This window comes from Rana temporaria, chromosome 2 (genome assembly GCF_905171775.1).
Source record: "Rana temporaria chromosome 2, aRanTem1.1, whole genome shotgun sequence".
NCBI lineage: Eukaryota > Metazoa > Chordata > Amphibia > Anura > Ranidae > Rana > Rana temporaria.
In genome coordinates this window covers 136,763,961-136,773,457 of record NC_053490.1, presented here as the reverse complement: position 1 = coordinate 136,773,457, position 9,497 = coordinate 136,763,961, and positions in this window count along the sequence as shown.

Below are 9,497 nucleotides of genomic sequence, written 5' to 3'. Positions count from 1 at the left end.
CCTCCTCCTCTTTGCCCTATTCTGTTTTCCGTTATAATTCGATAATTTTCTGGCACCAATTCTCCAAGAATGGTGTTGCAGTCGTCTGAAAGCCAGCTTTCTGTGATAAAGAGGCAGTCTAGATCGTTTTGTAGTAAGAAATCGTGGATTTCTGATCGGTGTTTTACTGCCGATCTTGTGTTGATCAAAGCACATGATATGTGCTTGAGCTGGGTTAAATGGTTGAAATTTTTGATGGTCGATCGTTGATCGAATCTCAAAAGTTGGTCTATTTTTAAGGCCTTTTTGGTGACGGCTGGTAATACTGTTGCGAATTGTCTCAGACCCCAAATCGTTTCTGCAGAGTATCGCAGTTTAACCATTGTTGCCAGTCACCGGGGGGGGGGATTAATTGCAATAGAGGGAAGATTCGCTGAATCCTCTCGCTTGGCCTTGGTCCAGAGGAAGACAAAAAAAACCTGGCAGTGCTAAGCCAATTTGCTGCCGCAGGGAAAAAAATTCCTTCCTGATCCCTGAAAGGCGATCGGACGAAACCCTGGATCAAGTACTGTTTGGAATGGGGGGGGAGGGGGGGAAGAAGGGTGTCACTGTAGCTGAGGAGTACCAAGATGGCCGCCGACCGGGCCACAGGCCTCAGGTTTGGGGGCTGTTTGGCTTGGTGGGTGTGAGCTGGTTGTTAATCCAGGGGAGGATGGGATCCTCCAGGGATAGGGGGATGATCCCTGACAATTCCAGGAAAATTTCCAGGCTGTCAGTGCTCCTTTTTGCGGCGCGCCGCTAGTCCGCGGCTGAAGCCGCGGTCTTTCCTAATTGCGGCGGCCGCGAATAAGGCCTGGTCTGGCGCGGATGCGGGAAAGAGCCGCAGATCGCCAGAAAAAAGCGCTGCTATGCGCGGCGGGTGGCTGGGGTGATTATGGGTGACTGATTGGAGTGCATGCGGCTCTAAGAAGGTAAACAGCCGCAATTTGGATCGCTGGAGTGGCTGTCCTGAAAAGGACGGTCACTAGCGATTCCTGGGGGTGGAAAGATGGCCCTGAAAGACAGGGTCTTACCTGAAGAGAGGGGCCCACGAAGGGAAGGAAGGAGCCGGTCCTATGGGCTGCAAGTTGATTCATGCAGCAAAGATTGTAGGAGCCTGCCTGTCTGCGGTGTCTAGCTGGCTATCTGTCTGGTCCCTGGAGAGAGCAGACTCGTCGGGAAGCGTCCTACTCCCTCACTGAACTGACACTGACTGATTATCCAGCTAAGCCTTGTCAGCTGTGATGAGCTCGGGTGTGTTCAGGAATGGAGGATCTCCGGCTGTCAGTGCATGCATTTCTTGCAACAGCTGGTATTAAAGTGCATGCATCTCTTGCAACAGCTGGCATTAAGGTGCATGCATCTCTTGCAACAGCTGGTATTAAAGTGCATGCATCTGCAATTAGAAAGATTTCCTGCCTGGGAAGTTTGCTAGGGAGAAGCCTTTGCTGTCCAAAAAGAACATTAGGGCAAGACTACAGTTTGTAATTGAACATGAAGACAAAGACCAGGCTTCCTGGAACATTGTACTTTAGACTGACGAATCAAGGAAAGAGTTGTTTGGCTATATAGAAAGGGAGGGCCCCCACCATGCCAACATCCAATTGATATATAGAAAGGTTGAAAAGAACAATAACTCTCAAAAATAGTGGACTTTGTGGGGCATAACATGAGGCAGTAATTATAAATATATATCTTTATTACAAAATTGTTAAAAAACATAAAAGTAACAAACACCCTTTACGTGACAAGGTCAACAGATACCCAATAGAGCAAACGTGGAGGCATGGATCATTTCAATAGGTGGATAAAAGGTCTGTGAATTGTATAGAAGAGAGGTATATACACTATCTTACAAAAGTGAGTACACCCCTCACATTTCTGTAAATATTTTATTATATGTTTTCATGTGACAACACTGAAGAAATGACACTTTGCTACAATGTAAAATAGTGAGTGTACAGCTTGTATAACAGTGTAAATTTGTTGTCCATTCAAAATAACTCAACACACAGCCATTAATGTCTAAACCGCTGGAAACAAAAGTGAGTACACTCCTAAGTGAAAATGTCCAAATTGGGCTCAATTAGCCATTTTCCCTCCCTGGTGTCATGTGACTCATTAGTATAAGGGCACTTTCACACGGGGCGGATCAGTAATGATCCGCCTCCGTGTGTCCGTCAAGCTCAGCGGGGATCCTCCGTAAAATCCCCGCTGAGGCGTTGGCTGACAGGGCGGTCCCGCACACCCGATCCGATCCGCCAGACAGTAGAAAAGTAGGATTTTCTTCCGTCTGATTTTGGGAAGACGGGTGATTACGGGTGTCAGCGGATGGTCATCCGCTGACACCCGCAATCACATAGGGACCAATGCATGTCCCGTTTTCATCCGCAACGAATGGATGAAAATGCGGACATACGGCCCGCACGTCTGAAAGGGGCCCTTACACGGTCTCAGGTGTGAATGACAAGCAGGTGTGTAAAATATGGAGTTAATTGAGCTCACTCTCTCACACTGGTCACTGGAAGTTTAACATGGCACCTCATGGCAAAGAACTCTCTGAGAATCTGAAAAAAATATTTTTGCTCTACATAAAGATGGCCTAGGCTATAAGAGGAATGCCAAGACCCTGAAACTGAGCTGCAGCACGGTGGCCAAGACCATACAGCGGTTTAACAGGACAGGTTCCAATCAGAACAGGCCGCGCCATGGGTGTACTAATTTTTTTTGCCAGCGGTTTAGACATTAACCTCTTGAGCCCCGGAAGATTTTATCCCCGTCCTGACTAGAGCACTTTGGCACTGCATCGCTTTAACTGACAGTTGCGCCGTCGTACCCAAACAAAATTGACGTCCTTTTTTTCCCCACAAATAGAGCTTTCTTTTGGTGGTATTTGATCACCTCTTTTGTTTTATTTTTTTGCACTTTAAACAAAAGAACAGCGACAGTTTTGAAAGAAACACGATGGGGATTTTTTCCGAAAGACATATCCACTTTGCACTACAAGTGAAAGTGCAGTCGCTGTAAATCTGAGGGGGAGATCTGAAATTAGGGGAAGCTCTGCTGATTTTTATCATCCAATCATGTGCAAGCTAAAATGCTGTTTTGTTTTAGTTACATGTCCCCCTCGGATCTACAGCGACTGCACTTCCAAGTGCACTTTGTACTTGTAGTGCAAAGTGGATTTGCCTTTCGTAAATAACCCCCAATATCTTTAACTTTTTCGCTATAATAAATATCCAAATTTTTTTTATCAAAAAAACTATTTTGTCTACATATTTTTGGTAAAAAAAAATGGCAATAAGCATATATTGATTGGTTTGCGCAAAAGTTATAGCGTCTACAAAATAGGGGATAGAATTATGGCATTTTTATTATTTATTTTTTTACTAGTAATGGTGGCGACCTTATCAGGACTGCGACATCATGGCAGACAGATCGGACACTTTTGACACATTTTTGGGACCATTGACAATTTTACAGAGATCAGTGCTATAAAAATGCACTGATTACTGTAAAAAGTCACTGGCAAGGAAGGTTTTAACACTAGGGGCGATCAAGGGGTTAACTGTGTTCTAACTGAAGGGGGGATGGGACTTACTAGGGGAAATGACAGATTGCTGTTCATTCTTTGTATGAACATACGATCAGTCATTTCTCCCCTGAAACAACCTGGATCTGTGTGTTTTACACACAGAGATCCTGGTTCTCGCTGTCACGAGCGATCACGGGTGCCCAGCGGTCATCGCGCCCACCGGACATTCACATGGACTCTGGGGGGGAGCAGCGGGCGCCCCTAGTGGCCACAGGGTGAAGCGATGTAACATAACGTCGCTTTGCCCAGCCGAGCCATGCTGCCGCAGTAAAACTGCGGCGGCTGGTCAGCAAGTGGCTAATGAATGTGTATTCAGTTATTTTGAGGTGACAGCAAATTTAAACTCTTATACAAGCTGTACACTCACTACTTTACATTGTAGGAAAGTAATTTCTTCAGTGTTGTCACGTTAGAATAAAATATTTACAAAAATGTGAGGGGTGTACTCGCTTTTGTGAGATATTGTATATGTATTAATGGATTAGGTCCATGGTCTCCTCCATGCTTGCTTGTCAACGCGTTTCACAATATTAATTTATTTCTCAGGACATACAGGTTAGGTGCTGATTGGTCTTGAAAACCAGTTATTGGGTGACACCACAAACAGACTGGGAGCAAAATCGATCCTCCCAAGGTTTAGATTCCAAATATTGAAGGCATTCAACTCTCCTGCAGGACACCCTGATCAGGGGGAAAGAGGATCCAACCTCCAGAGTGACCAAGGTGACTTTTAGGAGTGAAATAAAGTATATCACTAAAAGCTTATTACGAGGGGTATAAGAGTCAAATAGTTATCATGAATAGTATCAACACCTCTCAAACTTGGCGCTATCTCTTTCATATCTCAAATTGAATTTGCCAATCAAATGGGAGTGAAGCGTTCCAATAGTATATTGAGTATCCCTCACACCAACGGGGAAACCTGTGCTATCAAAACTTTCCAGGTACCTGTTACCCTATCAGGATTGGGTTTGGCTTCACTAGTGAGCCCCCAGACAATATACTATTGGAAAGCTTCTTCACTCCCGTTTGATTGGCAAATTTAATTTGAGATATGAAAGGGATAGCTCCAAGTTTGAGAGGTGTTGATACTGTTCATGATAACTAATTGAACTCGTCTACCTCTCGGTACTGAGCTTCTAGCAATCTAAATTATTTCACTCCTAATTGTCACCTTGGTCACTCTGGAGGTCGGATCCTCTTTTCCCCTGTTCAGGATGTCCCGCAGGAGAGTCGATTGCCTTCAATATTTGAAATTTGATCCTTGGAAGGATCGATTTGGTATTACAATACGCCACCATGGATTGAAATCCTGCAGCACCCACAAGGTCCCCCTCCTCATGAAGGCACATGTAAAGGTCTATCTGAAGTTTGCCAATGAACATCTAAATGATTTAGAGAAGGTTTGGGAGAAAGGGCTGTGTTCAGATGAGACCAAAATTTAGCTCTTTGGCATTAACTCGACCTGCCGTTTGGAGGAAGAAAAATGCAGACTATGACTCCAAGAACACCATCCCTACAGTCAGTGGCGTAACCAGAGTTATGGGCGCCCGGGGCGGAAAAAAAATTCGCCCCCCCCCCTTATATAAACATCCACGTTTATATGTGCATAAACGTGGGGGACTTAAATATTTTGGAGCTTTTTTTAAAACACTGACACTGACCTGACCCCTACACTGACCCCTACACTGACACTGACCCCTACACTGACACTGACCCCTACACTGACACTGACCCCCTACACTGACACCTACACTGACACTGACACTGACACTGACCCCTACACTGACCCCTACACTGACACTGACCCCTACACTGACACCTACACTGACACTGACCCCCTACACTGACACTGACCCCCTACACTGACCCCTACACTGACACTGACCCCCTACACTGACCCCTACACTGACACCGACACCTACACTGACCCCTACACTGACACTGACCCCTACACTGACACTGACCCCTACACTGACACTGACCCCCTACACTGACACTGACCCCCTACACTGACACTGACACCTACACCTACACTGACCCCTACACTGACACTGACCTCTACACTGACACTGACCCCTACACTGGCACTGACACCTACACTGACCCCTACACTGGCACTGACCCCTGCACTGACACTGACCCCTACACTGACACTGATCCCTGCACTGACACTGACCCCTGCACTGACCCCTGCACTGACACCTGCACTGACACTGACCCCTACACTGACACCTGCACTGCCACTGACCCCTACACTGACACTGACCCCTGCACTGACACTGACCCCTGCACTGACACTGACCCCTGCACTGACACTGACCCCTACACTGACCCCTGCACTGACACCTGCACTGACACTGACCCCTACACTGACACTGACCCCTGCACTGACACTGACCTCTGCACTGACACTGACCCCTGCACTGACACTGACCCCTGCACTGACACTGACCCCTGCACTGACACTGACCCCTGCACTGACACTGACCCCTACACTGACACTGACCCCTGCACTGTCACTGACCCCTGCACTGACCCACCTAACTCCTACAGTAGAAGTCCATCGTCTGAGTTCTCCTTACCTGTGTCTGCTCTTCTCCAGAGACTCCTCCAGGACGGACAGGACCCCAGCACTGGATGTGCAGAACTGCTTCGGACGGAGTTCCGACTCTCTTCCCCGCCGGCCGCCAGCACCATCCACCCGCAGCTCGCTCCATGCTGCAACTCCCTCCACACACTGGCAGCGCCGTACCGCAGAGCACCAGAGCGGAGGGGAAGACGGCGCCGGCGGCTCACACTTTCCGTGCCTGACGTCTCCCGCCGGCTGCCGCCATTTTCAGACTTTCCCGGCGCTCTGCGATTGGACGTATGGCGGTCATGTGCGGAGGCGGGACTTCCAGCCCCACTCCTCACATGACCCCCATATGCCCAATCACAGGGCGCTGGACAATACACATGGTGGCCGCTCGGGACATCCGTGTCGCGGTGACACGGGAAATTACAATTAGAAGGAGGCACGGAAAGTCGCCCCCCTAAATGGTTCGCCCGGGGCAACAGCACCCCCTGCCCCCCCCCCCTTCCTACGCCAGTGCCTACAGTCAAGCAGAGCAGTGGAAGCATTATGCTTTGGGGCTGTTTCTCTGCTAAAAGTACAGGATGGCTTTGCTGCATTGAGGGGCCAAGGACAGAGCCATATATTGTAAAATCTTGGATTTAATGTAAGAATGGTCAAAAACTGTGTGATGCTTTTTTGGTGAATGGGTAGGTGTGTACCCCAATACTCATTCACAGGATCTGACTGCCCCCTTCTTAAAAGGGGGTTTCAGGACTCGGTTAGCTCCATGCCCGCAGACCCCCACGGTTATGTGGATGAGGCCCTTGTCATGGGGACAAGGTGATTTGGAGTGGGCAGAGCCCCCCCCCCCCCCGCCCCAGGGCAACCACCCCCCTCCTGACCTGCATGCTTAGATTAGGGTCTGGTATGAATTTTGGGGGGACCCCCATACCATTTGTTTTTCTACAATCAGTTGTGAGCGGGGAAGCCGGCTGACAGCTGATGAGTCATCGGTTGTTAAAGTGGAGGTTCACCCTTTAAAACATTTTTTGACATCACACGTAGTCGCGCCATCCTACCGACAGAATGCCGGTGTTTTTTATTTTTTCTCAGCACATACCTCTTAATCCCGATTTTCACCTCACGGCAATCCCGCGGGAGTGGGCGTTCCCAAGCACTGCCTGTGGTTGACAGGCTTCCGAACGGCGCATACTGCGCATCACAGGTTGCCGACAGAACCCGAACGTCGGTGCGCAGGCGCCGTATAGAGCCGCACCGACGTTCGGGTTTTTTCGGCAACATGTGACGCGCAGTATGCGCCGTTCGGAAGCCTGTCAATCACAGGCAGTGCTTGGGAACGCCCAGTCCCACGGGATTGCCGTGAGGTGAAAATCGGGATTAAGAGGTATGTGCTGAGAAAAAAAAAAAAACACTGGCATTCTGTCGGTAGGATGGCGCGACTACGTGTGATGTCAAAATTTTTTTTAAAGGGTGAACCTCCACTTTAAGGACGCGGCTTATCAACCAACTATTTGTCAAAAATCAGCATGGGGGTCCCTGACCCCAGGCTGTTTTTTGACAAATACCACCAGCTAAATCCTGGTGGTAAGTATTGCATGCTTTTTAATGCACTGGCCCATTTGCAATTAAGAGCTTTTTTTACGGTATTTACAGGCACATTTTTTTATTTTATTTTTGTAAATATCACATAATCCTTTTTTTTATTTATTTGTGAATTGGACATGTTTTGCTTGGGGATCAAATACTTATTTTACTCACTGAACTGCAATTTATAGCATTTGTTTTATGTGGGGTTTTTTTCTGGATTTTTGGTTGATAGTCTGTCTCTATCGTTTAAAATACACTTATGGCCTCTCAGACTAGGGCCCTGCGGGACTCTAAGCTCTTCCGCCAGCTTACGAGGAAACATGCTCTATTTGACGCATGGCGGGCGCTTCACCCAGGAGATCGCCAGTTCACCTTTTACTCATCCCCCCATCACACACACTCACGCATAGATTACTTTCTAGTTAATAATACCACGCTACGCGCTACTAGTTCCGCACAGATACTACCCATCTCCTGGTCCGACCACGCTCCCATTACGTTGTCCCTCGACCTGACCGCTCCCAACCGCAGGCCTTGTAACTGGCGACTGAATGATTTCCTCCTGAAGCACATCCCCTCCAAAATGGAGATAGAAACTGCCCTACAATTGTACTTTAGCGAAAACGACACGCAGGACATATCCACCACCACACTATGGGCCGCTCATAAAGCGGTAATCAGGGGACGCTGTATGGCCATCTCATCGGCCCTTAAGAGGAACGCTGAGTCAGCTAGGAAACAGGCGGAAGCGCAGCTTCGAGCCCTAGAATCCCGTCTCCAGACCTCACCCTCCCTGACGCTTCTTAAACGCATTACCCTAGTGCGGTCGACACTCCGGGACCTCGCGCTGGGTCGAGTCGAGAAGGCCCTTGTCCGCCTTCGTCAGGTATACTATGACAAGGGCAATAAGGCGCAAGCTCTATTAGCAAGGAAGCTAACCGACCGCTCCCTCGCTTCCACCCCGCACCAGGTCCAGGACAGATCGGGCAACACCATATCCCACCCGCAAAGTATTGCGGACGCATTCGCTGCATTTTACGCGGATCTGTACAACAGGCCTGAAATTCCTCATAACCCACCCACCCCCGACCTACTTGATAGGATGACACAATACCTGACACAGGCGGGCATCCCTCGGCTACAACCGGAGGACCTGATCTCCCTTAATGCCCCCATCACGGACGAGGAGCTAACCCGGGCCATTAAGGCCCTGCCCGCCCACAAGTCCCCAGGTCCGGACGGGTTTCCATACGAATATTATAAGACCTTTCTCCCCACACTTCTCCCCCACATGACTAAACTCTTCAACGCCTTTCTACAACAGACCCCCATCCCGCAGGATATGCAGCGATCATTTATCACCCTCATTCCTAAACCTGACAAGGACCCCTCACTATGCGCAAGCTACAGGCCAATAGCCCTATTAAACTCAGACCTCAAAATCTTTACGAAGGTCCTCTCCCTCCGTTTAAATGTAGTCTTGCCCTCCCTGGTCCATAAAGACCAGGTGGGCTTTGTCCCCCTCCGCCAAGCGGGGGACAATACGAGAAAGGTGATTGACCTAATTGACGTGGCGGGCAGGGAGGGCTCGGAATCTTTGCTCCTAAGCCTAGACGCAGAAAAGGCGTTCGACCGCCTTGGCTGGCCCTTCATGCTCGCCACGTTGAAACACATGGGGTTTAGGGGACCTTTTCTCCAGGCGGTCCGACACCTCTATAC